Source organism: Nannobrachium achirus (genome assembly GCF_963921795.1).
Source record: "Nannobrachium achirus genome assembly, chromosome: 22".
NCBI classification, from domain to species: domain Eukaryota; kingdom Metazoa; phylum Chordata; class Actinopteri; order Myctophiformes; family Myctophidae; genus Nannobrachium; species Nannobrachium achirus.
In genome coordinates, this window is record NC_137829.1 from 4,195,709 (window position 1) to 4,209,714 (window position 14,006).

The 14,006-nt window shown below is 43.1% G+C and overlaps 1 protein-coding gene across 1 annotated transcript in view; it reads right to left on the bottom strand.

Moving 5' to 3' along the window:
* The window catches only part of itgb5 (integrin, beta 5), a 53,777-nt gene that overhangs the window by 8,935 nt on the left and 30,836 nt on the right, over positions 1–14,006 (bottom strand). The gene's annotated exons all lie outside the window — the stretch shown is intronic.

The window sequence follows — 14,006 nt, forward strand, 5'->3', positions numbered from 1 at the left end:
AAGACAATTGACTGACTTCTAAGTAAACCATACTATGAAAACATACTTTATATGCTGGAAATATCTTCAGCTTCACAAAAACTGTACTGTACCCTGCTCTAAAAAAGCCAGCCCCCCATAGCCCCCCTAGTCACAATTTTCTGGAGCCGCTGCTGCTTGTAATACAACTTACTCAACTGAAAATAAACCCCCCGTTGTAACTAGGTGGACACATATTATACACATAAAGTGTACTTCAGGGATTCCTCTCCCCTGACCAGAGGATCTGTCAATGTAGAGTTATTATTACTGTTATAATGACCATTCTATCTCGCCATTTAATTTTTAACTGCATTTAATGCTGCTAACAACTGTATTGTATGTTGAAAATAAACACCTTTAACACTTAACCATAGAATGGTGAACAGCTGGAGCATCTGCAGACAGATCCATACCAGAGGCATTCTCATACCAACAAGCCAAAATATTAATTCTTTTTTTGAGCGGTGGTCACAACGCTCCTATACGTGACCGTGTGTGTGGGTCTGTCTGTCTGTCTGTCTCCGTAGCCTGCACTCCTGCAGTAACCCTTTCTGACCACACATGTTAAGGGAGGAGCGCTGTTGCACACACACACACACACACACACACACACACACACACACACACACACACACACACACACACACACACACACACACACACACACACACACACACACACACACACACACACACACACACACACACACACACACACACACACACACAACCGCTCAGTTTACACAAGTGTGATTTTTTTTTTTAAGATTTGTTTTCGTTATTTGATAGGATAGTAGACTGACAGGAAATGGAGAGAGAGATGGGGAATGACACGCGGCAAAGGTCGTCCCGATCGGGAACCGAACCGGCGACGCCAGCAGGCCTCATAGCCTAGTATGTGGTATGCGCCCTGACCACCAGGCCAGCGGGTGCCCCCAAAATATTAATTCTATATCATCGCTGTCGGGCAGAAACCCCTTATCTCCATAATCCATATACTAACATTTTGTGTTTTTTCGTAAATTAATGCCCTACTACTTGATCATACAACAGCGTCACACAAAGGTATCAGAAGTAGCTCCACAAGCTCGAAATGCGGCGTGAAGTGACGCGTTTTGAGCTTTTAGATCTGCTACTGTACTTTTGAATTTGAATCCTGAAAAGTAACAGTTTTGACAGTGTGTAGCTCTTATTAATACATTGATTCGTTTCAGTTATCTATGTGGTTGTTCGTCACACTGCACAAACTAATCCAAGACAAGAGGAAGCCTTGACAGATAAAAGACAGCAGCTGTAATCGGCGGGAAGCATTGCTAGATAAGCACTTTTCCACGCCAGTTGCTTTCCATGAGCCTCCACAAAGAACACATTCATTAAGGCATTATCACAGCTGGCAAAAGTGTAGATTGACGGGAGATGGAGCACGCGACGTCAAGACAAACACAAACAATTGCAAGCTGAATAAACGTGAAAATTCAAGGGCTATAAGTTGAGGAGAAGCGATTTTGCAGCTTGAATTTAACAGGTAGGGAAAAAGCATTAACATTAACATCAAGCTCGATAACTAAGTGAAGAGATGAGGAGGGTAGCAAGAGGACTGCTGGGATCCCCAGGAGTCTACTTTGTGAAAACAGCCGATGGCAACCCTTTGTGGGCTTGTAGATCTGATATTTCCATCAAATGTTCACCTATTATTATTATGACATGCCCAGAATAGGGTTGTTGGGGTTTAAGTGGTGGTTATATACACTCACTCTAAAAGTTCTGACAGACAATCAAAAAAAATATGTTCAGGTCAGGTCAGATCAGATCACAGGATTCCCAGGAGACCCTGAGCTGCAAGTACAGGAAATGTCTTCTTTATGGAGGTTAACACCTCAGCGTAATGGTCATCTAACTAAAAGGGTGCATAGTTTACATAGCACTGAAAAGGTGGATGGTCTAAACTTCTGGAAGGACACTAATGGAATCCAGGTGTTAGTCTGACTTTACGGTAATAATGGATACAGAATTCTTCTTGTGTAATCAGGGACGTGACTTGCGTCACTTGGTTAACATAAGCAACAGGGGGCGCACTAATGTGCCGACCGCAGCATTCCTACCACGGCGGCATGCGTTTCATAATATTTCATTCATTGTCTGTTCTTTATCGATACGAATAGGGATACACGAACCGCATGGAGACAGTATGAGTCAAAACTAGGACATAAAAACCCCACACACAGAGTCAAAAAGATCCTAAATTAATTACAGCAATAGTTTTATATCGTGATATATTGAAAAGAGAATTTGGGTCACAAATTCAATCACCTTTGTGAGTAAATGTTCTTTTTGTTCATTGGACAACAGACAGATTGTGGTGCCACTGTCAGCCTGAGCCATGGAGCTAATAAAGACTATAATTTTAAGAGTCAGATGTTTATTTGTTTTATAATAAATACAGCTTTCAGTACTGTATAATAATAATGCTTTTAGACAATAATTTCCTCTCTTTTGTTGTTTTGATGATGGCTGCTAAAGACGTTAACTTCCACTCACGGATGAATAAATACGTATGTGCAGCAGTATGTTTGCAAAGGAGATACACCATTGCAGACATTTTTACCAGGGTCCCCCAGGGGTCTATACTAGGCCCCTTACGTTCCCCTTCAACGCCAAATGACTTTGTTGAAAATAACAAACTATGAGCATTGTGATATCTTTGGCCAAATACTCCCCCAAGAATAGGGGCACTAGTGTACATGCTGTTAAAATATCCTTTATCATACCACATTATTTGTGGTAGTGCAAAAGTACAGTACAGTAATGGTGGAGGGGCTTCTTTGTGCAGTTCCAGAATGTGTTTAACTGGGCTGAAAACCAAGAGGGTCACGTATCCTTCTTTGCTCATTTCATGCTCAGTGAACCATCATTCAGTGAGCACTGAAATCATGGATGAAAGCATTTTTTATTGGAAAAAATGGTGATAGAAATGCTAGATTCCAAAGTCTGTATTACCTTCTGTGTGGCTCAACGGCCCATAAACATCAGGAAAATGCTCATCGTGACTTAACATAGTTGCCACAATCCTGCTTTCAATATACTTTGCACCCCTCTAATATTGATGTATTTGCTGGATTTGCTTTATAAACTACCTGTTATAAATCCTCGAGGATGAACCTTTCTGAAGCTAAAGAAACTTTCAAGGGGGCAAAATGTGCCCTCTTTGTGGCTTATATTATATAATCTAAAACCTACAATTTGTGCAAGAGGATTGTGAAAGATAATGACCAAAAATACAGTATGAGCTCTGTTGGTGAGTGGGTATTTACAGGTTAAAGACAGCTGACCTGGCAGTTGGGTCATTGTTCAGAGCTCTGGTGGCCTGAGGGAAAAAGCCCTTTCTGTGTCTCTCTGTAGTGGCTTTGTGACAGCGAGTGGCGTGCGTGGCATTAGGCTCAGACAGTCACACGAGGCCTGAGAATGTGTCCTGAACAGGGGGCACTGCTGCTAGGATATTCAACTGGTTGAGATGCAGGCAAGTTTTGTCTTGACAGTCTGGAGGATAAAAGAAGTTCGAGTGCTGCTTCTTTGTCAGATGCTCACTGTCAAACAAGTCATGACGAGCTGTTAACATACCTACACCTTCTGCTCATATTGTCGTTGTGTGTGTTGTGTGTGTGCATGTGTGCGCGCGCGCGTGCGGAGTGTGCGCGCGTGTGCACACACACACACACACACATATTGTAATATATAATATATATAAGGTTGCCACCCTTGACAGCCAGAACACTAGGCTGTTTTTCCGCACGACGGATTGTGTAGTCAATGCGATAACCAAGACAAAAATAAACTGTTGTGTTGCTGAGTTTGCCAACCATGATGTGTGTGGGAATGTAATAGAGGAGAAATAAACTGTATATGATTTCAATTACAGCTATCTCTATTTACATTTCTCCATTAAACATTTACTATGTATGCTGATTCAGCAGAGATCTTTCCTGTGAGAACCATTACAGTCCCCTGGCATAACGTGATTCACGCGCTTATACACGACTACAGTATGTGCCCCATGGTATTCAATTATGGTAAATTACCATAATAATTTAGTACTGGAAGTTGATCTTCTCACAGCAGAAAACTAATTCACAATATTGAGAGACTGGCACCTCGCCAAGAGAGAATGTATTTGCTTGACACAAATACACTGAAGCATACAAACGTCTGGCAGGAATCTGAGCGCACATTCCGTAATCATCACAACATCTTGAAACAGATGTTTTGCACAACGTACTGTAGTGCAAACCATCTTTTCTTTAGTGAGCTCCAAGTCAGCTAATTTCTTGTGGCTTATTGTCTGGTCATCATGACATGGCGCGAGGGTGAGGACAAATACGGTGGATAATAAACACAGCTGTTGGATGGATGGGTGGAATGTGTTCGGATGCTTGGTCCCCCTTTGTTTGTTACCTCATCATGACATTGCTCACAGGCATGTGGTGAGCATTGTCCAGTAGCCTAGCCAAACAAAGGTTATGGCAAATGTACGCGCCATTGCACGGCCGTGGAAACGTGTTATTTCTGTCTTATGACAAGGTATAAATGAGCCTTTACACATGAACCATTCCAGGTAACCTGAATGCAGATGGGCTGTGTTACCACCACATTTCTTTAACTTGTTAGCCAATTCATTTGACATAACTATCTAATCTATACATGACACTACACCTGATGGGACGAATAGCTTGCATAAAAACATTTAACAGAAAAGTAAGAGGGAGTGACCAAGGGCACAAGGGAATGAAATACTCAACAGAATGGAATCAGGCCATGAAAAGATCTTGGCCTGGCGCTGTTGTGTTTCTCCCGTTCTCTCCCTCAGTTCAGTAGATATAGGTCACCGAGTTAATTCATTCATATCTCGCATCACTGCTGCTGCACCATATAAACATCAGCCATGAAAGAGAGAAAGAGAATACTGAAAAGGACTGACAGCTATCATAACTCGGAGGCTAAACTCCAGATGGCCTCAGACCAAGTCTAACCCATCCAGACACAAATGTAGGACTCCCTAATCGGGAGATAAGCGACCGCCAGGTCGCATACACAAACTTTTGAAGGCAATGGTAGGCAATCAGGAGGGAATATGGGAAATGTAACAGATCCATGTTGATGACATGACTTTAGAGATACTGTGTACCGCTTTGTGTGATTTTAGGGCAAAAATGTCCAAAAATGTGTTTTGCAAGAATCTGCCTCACGGTGGCACTAGAAGAGGGCGATGTGAGAAATGAGGGGTGGAGGTTGTTGTTTGGCAGCCAAGGAGTGTGTGTGTGCAAAGTTTGGCATGGATAGGGGCAACGGTGGCGGAGATATGAGTAGGGCAAAAGTGTGACGGACAGACAGAGACAGACAGACAGACAGACAGACTGACTGACAGACTGACTGACTGACTGTCGGTGGAGCCACAGCCAATATTCAATCACTTCCACACACGCATACCTACATAAACTATTGTCTTATGAGTCTTAGGAGTTTTACTTGGCTAGTGATGAGCATTGCATCCCAGTCCGCGAAGCGCTGGCCCCCAGAATGTGTACGACTGAGTGAATTATAGGCTCTCCCTGTGTCTTTGAGTACGCCTCGGTTGTCTGACTTTATGTAAGGATAAATATAGAATCTAGAGCATAGTTCAGTCTTCGGAGCCAAAGCAAGCCAGGACTAGGAACATACATATTTACACATCATCGCTGCCCAGTGCCCACCACAGTCATGAAACCAAATGTACATTACACTGAGCAAAGACCATGCTAAGGAGACATGTCAAGCTGTTAATAGAAGCGACTGACAAAAGCATGTCAATGAGTAATGAGAAGAAAGTGGCTTCAGAATAAACAGGAGAAAGTAAACCCACGCAGCATGTTTCACAAGAAGCCCACAAAATAAACTATAGGTCCAATCCAACCGCACTCTTGACTGCATTTCCAAATATTTCCTGCTTGCCACTACAAAATGTCTAAAGAGTACTTGGCACATCATCAGCTCGTCTCTTTTCAGGATGGAGAGGGAGAAAGAAAGGGAGAGCCCAGATCTGTCACATAGTTCAAAGGATAATGCTGATGCTTCATCTAGACACCATCTTAAAACTACAGGCTTTACCCTCTTGACTGAAGATAATTCACTCCACCCTCCAATTGCACCGCTCATTGATGAAAACATCAGCCATCGGGAGGGCGTTTGTGGGATCCAAATTGTAGTCTACAGCAGAAAAATCAACATATTACCAGAACAATAATAGCAGTGTGCTTATCTATTTACAGTGTTTACACAAAGACCAATGGCCTCTCAATCTAAACACACTCCAGGAAGACACAGTTTTCCTATTTACATTAAGTCTGAATTCTTTATCTGGACTGGACTGGACTGAACGACCCCCACAGAGCTGCAGGTCACTGGGTTGCCCTGAGGAACTCAGCAACCCTCATCCTGAATCCTTGGTGCGATGCTGTGAGGCTACATGCAGATCATGGAATGTTGGGGTGATGCTGTTGGGCTACATGCAGAGGGAAGGGCTGGTGTGATGCTGTGAGGCTAAATGCAGAGGGAATGGCACACTCTGTTATGTGAATAGAAGCTCCCCCCTCCCTCCCAATGTTGACAGAGAGAGAGAGAGACTTCCTCCGCTGGCAGCCAGAGGGCCAACTATGTCCCAGAGGTGTGTGTGTGTGTGTGTGTGTGTGTGTGTGTGTGTGTGTGTGTGTGTGTGTGTGTGTGTGTGTGTGTGTGTGTGTGTGTGTGTGTGTGTGTGTGTGTGTGTGTGTGTGTGCGCGCACGTCCCAATAGAAAACATGCCCTCGGACTACTCAGGTCTCCGTTAGTCAGAAGCATAGCTATACTTCCCGCTGTCAGCGAGGTTGGAGGAGAAGAAACAAAACAAAACAAAACAGTCCTTTGAATATTTGGAATATTTGTGGTGTGCTTGAATTAGCAGGGTTCACATGAGGAACTTGGAAGGAAACCTACTGCCCAACAAACATGATTTTTATTTGACTACTAAAATATCATGCCATGGTCACGTATTAGGAGGGTAGTCACCAGGAAAAAGAACGGGTGTTTTCAATTAATCTATCATGGTTAAAATAGAGTCTGGGGGGCACGGTGGCGCAGTGGTTAGCGCCTCGCCTCACAGCTAGAAGGTCCTGGGTTCGATTCCCACCAGGGGACGCTGTGGGTGCTGGGGCCGTGTTTCTCCCTCCACGTCATCAGCGCCCACACCCTAGGTGGGGTAGGCGATAGGGCCTTTCTGTGTGGAGTTTGCATGTTCTCCCCGTGTCTCCTAGGGTTGATACCCTCACAAAAACATGCAGTAATCCTGGTCTCAATAATGCCTCCCCCTGGCCAGCCAGGGCGCTTGATGGAGGGGAAAGGAACTGGTTGGAATAACATGTTCCTTCCACGCGCTACGTCCATCCCGGGGAAATCCCCCCTGTCAGGTGAAAAGAAACAATTTGGACTACTCATGCATTGAAGGAAGCATGAGGTCAGTCCGTTGTCTCCCCAGGCGTGGCAGAGGGAGAGCAGAGCCCAGGATTACATAGGCAATTGGCACTGGGTGAAAATGGGTTGCAAAATCGTGGGATAAAAAATATTAAAAAAAAAGAAAATGGAGTCTGAAGTAACAAAGGGTTTTTATAGGAAGGGAGCGTGTCTGATAAAATTAATATTAAATGTATAAATACTGAATCTAGCAACTAAAAATCTGTCCAGGGTGGTCACAAAACATGATTAGACCCTAAAATTACCAAATGTCTTTTTTAAAGTGAACTATCCCTTTAAGATTGCATTGAGAAAAAAAATATATTTTGTGACTGACTTTGAGACATCATAATCATGTCTGAACTAATTTATATACATAGGATATCATATTTTTCATTTAGATGCACTCTTTTTGAACCACATCACAAAAGAGTTGTTGTATACGAGACTATAAATACACTTGACTACACACACACAATTTGAAATACCATTTAAATAGTCTGGGTGTAGTTGGTTCTGGTCTGAAATGTAATAAAAAGGAACAAAAATGAGAACTGGTGGGGTTCTTTGAACATTCATTTCAGACAGACTAGGCCTAGATATATCTATTGTAGCAGAGCGCCCCTCCCAGAGCCTGGGAAGACAGAGTTTAATGAAAGCTGTGACAGGAGAACACAATGTCACCAAAAACCACATGGCTTAATTATACAGTAGGCAGTGGGGATTAGATTATATGTGTCGTCAAAGACTCTTTGGTCATAACCTCAAAGTGTTAGCTCAGACTACTTTGCGTTGACAGAGACAGAGAACAAAAGGTAATAAACAACAGACCCCATCATGCTTTGCGTGAAAAACGCGATCTGCAGTCCGTGCTATGCTAAAGTGGCTAGCAGTTTACATTGGCAGGGTCTCCTTTTAAATAGGGTTACAGACTCTTGTGTACACGCACACGCACGCACGCGCACACGCACACGCACACACACACACCCGCACACACACACACACACACACAAAAGGTTAGACAGTTCCCAGTCAGATAAGAATGCCAAATGAGGGATGGAAAAGAAAAGCGACGCTTTCACAGCAAAGATAAAACCTCAAAAACAACCGACAGAGAGGCTTTTAGCCTTGATAAATCTCAGAGTGACAGCGTCTGCTGTAAACAAGCACCCCTCCTCAGCTGCTTTTTACTTCAACTCAACACTTAATGGCACGCAATGCACCAGAAGGAAAATGCATTTTCACAACTGTGTTAATGAGACATCTAGATACATATGGGTATTTAACTAATGAGATGTTTAATCTCACATTGGTTCAGTTTTAGTAGGTAAAGAGGCTAAAGCTCAAGCTAGGTTTTTATCCAAGAAGATCAGGACTTTTCCTTTGCTTCCAGGAAGTTGAGAATATGTTTCTCCCTCTGTTGTGTTATTAATGATTTAATTATGTTTTGGACTTTGAATATAAATAAATAAATACACGTATTTCATTGTGTTTCCCTTTCAGGCTTTGTAAATAAAAATTGCATTGGGCAGATATGACTAAGCACATTACTGAAATATATAAAGTAATACAAGTAAAGAATGTGCTATGGCCAAAACAGGCCATATTCTTACAAATTTTACACTTTCAAAATATACCGTATATATAATATATCTTCAAGAATACAGAAAATATCCGATATAGTATACTGTACAAGGCCACAACGCATTGCCCGTTAGGCTCAAACACAGAACTAATCCTCTATCAGTTCAAAAGGCCATCACACATACTGTACGCACATCCAAGAGATAAGAAGAGAGACACAACAAAACAGAATCTTCTGTCCGTCTCAAAACGCCCCAAGGTAATCCCCAGCCTGATCCAACTCTGCTGCACTGGAGAGGGAAATATGCTAACTTGGAGGACGTGGGAGTTCTAATAAATGTCATTCAGTTTTAGTATTCCCATTTAGTGGGTCTTAATACTGCATGAGATTAATTGGGTTTTTAGGGAGGGTCAAAGAAGTCAGACATAGTCTGTGGATTACAGAGGCTAGAGCTTTATGTTTTGAGATTAAAAGTGCATCATATAACGTGGAACAGGGCCATCAGTTTGGGAGGCAAAAGGAACTCTGCAGCAACAACATCTGCTCAGATCATCCAGGCCAGATGTAGCAAAGCTGGAGCTTCCAGCAGCTCAAAGGAAAACAGAGAAGCAAAGTGTCGAGCCGATACACTGACTCCTTCCATGAGCTCCTGTAGTGTTCATCTGAAATGTCTCGCACGCACGCACGCACACAGACACACACACACACGTGTGATTGTGACACCTGAACCCTGTACCCAATTTCTACAACCTCATTGACTAACTGCCCTTTCAGATCCTTACCCTCACCTTAACCACACGCATGCATAGATTTACAATTTCTATTCCTCTTTTCATCATTGTGCTCTATCACACCTAGGCCCACTCTGGGATTTCCCTGAAGAGCTGCTGGATACCATTATCAGCTCATTCCTGGAAGATGGCACTCCTCATTCTACATCTATCTGACTCCAACCTACCCACGGACAAGTATCTTCATGTTTCTTCTCTTCTGGCCACATTAAATCTTTCCTTATCACCTCCTATTCATAGAGCTGGTAATGTATTGGACTTCTCTACATCATGCTCCCCTCTAACCTCTCTGTTAACCTCGAACCCCTTCACATCTCCGAGCAATACTTTGTAACCTACGGTACCCCATCTCTCTCACCACACCTGTGTCCGACTGTCCGTCAGCTCCTTGGTTATCTGATGCCCTCGGAGCTGTGCCAACACGTCTCTGAGCAGCTGACAGAAAGTGGCCCAAAACTGGCCAATCGGATTACCTCTTCCACACATTCAGTCCCTCATCTTTGCCTTAATTCTCCCTTTCATTATCCACGGCCAAGCAGGGGCGTCACAAGGGGGTGAAAAGTGGGACTGAGTTACTAGGGCCCAAGGTGAAGGTGGAATTATTTTATACTTTTGAAATTGAAAAATAGCAGATATACAAGCTGCGAGCTTGTAGATCTGCTATTTTTGAAAAGTCGTGAAAATGTGTGCAAATCTTTGAATATATGTATTTTTTAAGCGAACATTTGTAACTCAAATTTTGCTTTTGGTGGGGTCCCTGGAACTAAATATTTTGAGATGGGGGTCCGTGGCCAAATACATATGATTTTGGGGGTCCTTCACATGAAAAAGTTTGAGCACCAATGACATAGAAACAAGATTCAGTCCTCTGCCTCTAACCCAAGAAGGAAGCTCTTCTTAACGATGCCTTCTCTCCTATCCCCCTCCACTGTTTCACTTATCCTTCTCTACTGAAGTTTTCATCAACTACTTGGATTAAGAAGGTTGATGATATTAGAAGCTCCTTCTCCTCCTAATGAATCATTTCAACCTAACGCTAACCCAAACATACCATGCCTGTATTCCTTGACTCCTCCAACACATCTGAAACTTGTGTCATCCACCAGACCATCAACCAGGCCTCTAGTCTAGACCCCATCCCCACCATTGACCCTGATCTACACCTCTCATCATTACCACCATCAACAACACATCCACAACCTCGTGTTGCATCCCATCAGTCTTCAAGTCAGGCAAAGTTACTCCACTCCCCAAGAAACTGACTCTCCCCCCCCCAACATCAAGCATTATATACCAGTGTGCCTTGCTTTGCTTTCTTTCCAAAACCTTTTAAAGTGTTGTTTCTAACCAGCTCTCTCTCCACCTCTCACAGAAGAACAACCTTTTTGATTCTAACCAGTCAGGATTCAAACTGGCCCATTCCACTGAAACCACACTTACAGTCAAAGAGACATTACATACGCTGCTCAGGGAGGGCAGTTGACAAGCTGGTCAACAGCTGTTAAAATATGCAGGCACAACAAGCTCTCTCGTTGAGTCTGAGTGAGTCAAACTGTTTGTCATCAGAAATAAATACATAGTCAATATGTAAGAGAGGGGGGGTAAAACCTCAGAATAGCCACAACCACAATGGTTAGGTTATCTTTGTAAGCCAGCAAAATAATATTATTTCACTGATAGCAGGCCACTGCTGACCTTCAAAATAAGCAGCCAGGAGAGCTTATTAAAACTAAAAGAACATAGTGCAAGGTCAGATTTCATGTAATTATGGACATCGGCGGCTCTGACACGTGTGATTTTGCACGGCTCACATCGTATGACTGAGAGACAATAGTTATTACTGACCAGGAGAATAATGATTACTTTGGCATTCTCTTCAATCACTTGATGTCTGAACACACTTCTTCTGTATGCAACTTGTAGTAAAGTGTAGGGTAAAAAGACTATATAAAATAATGACCCAAGCCAAGGGTCAAATACACCTTTGAGATCCAGTGATTACATCTGTGACCTGACGTTAGGGCCAGTACATACCGAAAGCAACCTACTATTTGATGATGTACCTAAAAGTAGCAGAGTCTGCATGTTGTGTGTTGAGTCTGTTGACAGACTGAGGAACACACTGTGTGTGTGTGTGTGTGTGTGTGTGTGTGTGTGTGTGTGTGTGTGTGTGTGTGTGTGTGTGTGTGTGTGTGTGTGTGTGTGTGTGTGTGTGTGTGTGTGTGTTGACAGTTATGGTTGCAATGTTTGTGTGTGAGTTAGACATGGTGGAGGTGGAGCTATGGTGGTGACCTGTGCCTAGTTTTGCACGTGCACCAAAAACAGCAGAGCCACAAGCTCAAGCTGCATCGTGATGCAGGGAGATAGTCTAAAACTCTATTCTTTAAAGCGTTATTTGAGGCCTCAACACGTCAGTGCCAAGATGATCTCTCTATTGGTCTACCGGTATCTACCTCTAAGATCATGATCAGACATGCAGGACTGACATGTCTCAATGTATGCAAAACACAAAAAAGCTGACAAAGCTGCTTGGCTTCTTTATGGAGAGAACAGCTTACAGTATGTGCGAGTGGATGTGGTGAAACTCTGTGATAAAGTTTGCAAACAGGTTATTATTCCTGGTGGGTAGTGGGTACCTCTCTGTCCGTCTCTATGCCAGTATAATCCAAGAACCACCTACATAGTAAAGGTGGCCCACTCTCTAGCCCAGCTCCGGGACCCCCTGCTCACAACGCTCACAACGCACAACGTTCACGCTGCGAGGCGTTGTAAGCTTGTAGATCGGCTATTTTTGGCAAAGAGGTTTGGTGTAGAGGGGAAGAGCACACTAAGTACAGAGTGAACGGTTTATTAAGTATTGACGGTTCACATGGTTCTGAAAACACAAATTGACATGAATCCAAAATACACTGATGATCATGCCGTCAAACAATTAAACTATGGAATCTATGAAAAGGTTGTGGGGGTCCCTGCTTCATCTCTCTCTCAACTAAGGGGTCCTTGGCCTGAAAACGTTGAAGACCCCTGCTCTAGCCGATTCCACCCACAGAAAGAGCCAGAAGCTTCACACAGCCTAATATTTATTTGGTCAACAGCAGCAGCAGTGCACCCTGGGGTCCACACACTATGCTTCCAACAGTAAGCAAACAAAGATTTACGCAGCTGTTCAACATTTTTAACTGTTAAAACAATTATCGGTTGCCGTCATGTTGAATGGAACCAAACTCAGGACAGGAGCGGCAACCTCTAGGGCAGTGCAAAATGCTTTAGAACCACCCAGGACGTTGAGCTGCCCGTAAGCTGGCCTGACTTCACTGTAAGTTCTTCAAACAGATGCAGAGCATACAAAATGAAAACCAAACACCAGCCCTTCTCACCTGATGCCATAAGCTGCCCACTTTTCTCAAGGCACAGATACTCGCATTGTGGGGGTGAATTCGAATTTGGCACTCAGATGTCAGTGTTTCACCTACGCATTCACCGCTGCTGAAGTATGCTGCTGAGTGTTTATGTACATTACATGTTATGTTACGTTATTTTAAAAAAGATGGTGGAATGCTCCATCTTATCTTATGTGATTATAAACTAAAGTTACATTGTTCTGCGCTACCAGTATGGACACTTTATATCCAGTTACACACTTGTGAGACAGTCAGAAACAAAGCAGAGAGGAGAGGACAGGAGACGAGAGGGCTCCATCCAGTCCCATTGAAAGTGTTACAACACTTTGATCTCAACACGACATGATCACATTACGTTGTGTTGTAAATAACATTATTCAAGCATTCTTCTTGTTGGTTTTGGCAATAATGTTTGAATATTGTGTTAATAATCTCCATCTACAACTACAACGGAAGTTTATGGGAGTGTTGTAGGCTATACTCACTCTCCCTTGGGATCCGTCTATTATTGGATATACAGAACGGCGTATCGCTTAATAATTCATATTCAGGTCAATTAACTTCACGCTTACCTGATCATCTCAGCATATTATATGAAGTTACAACTAAAACCAACGTTGATCAGGAGTCCTGCAACTTTACTCAATAGACTGCATCGCCCAAAAACTGATCTTCAAGCTATCATCGCATAGCA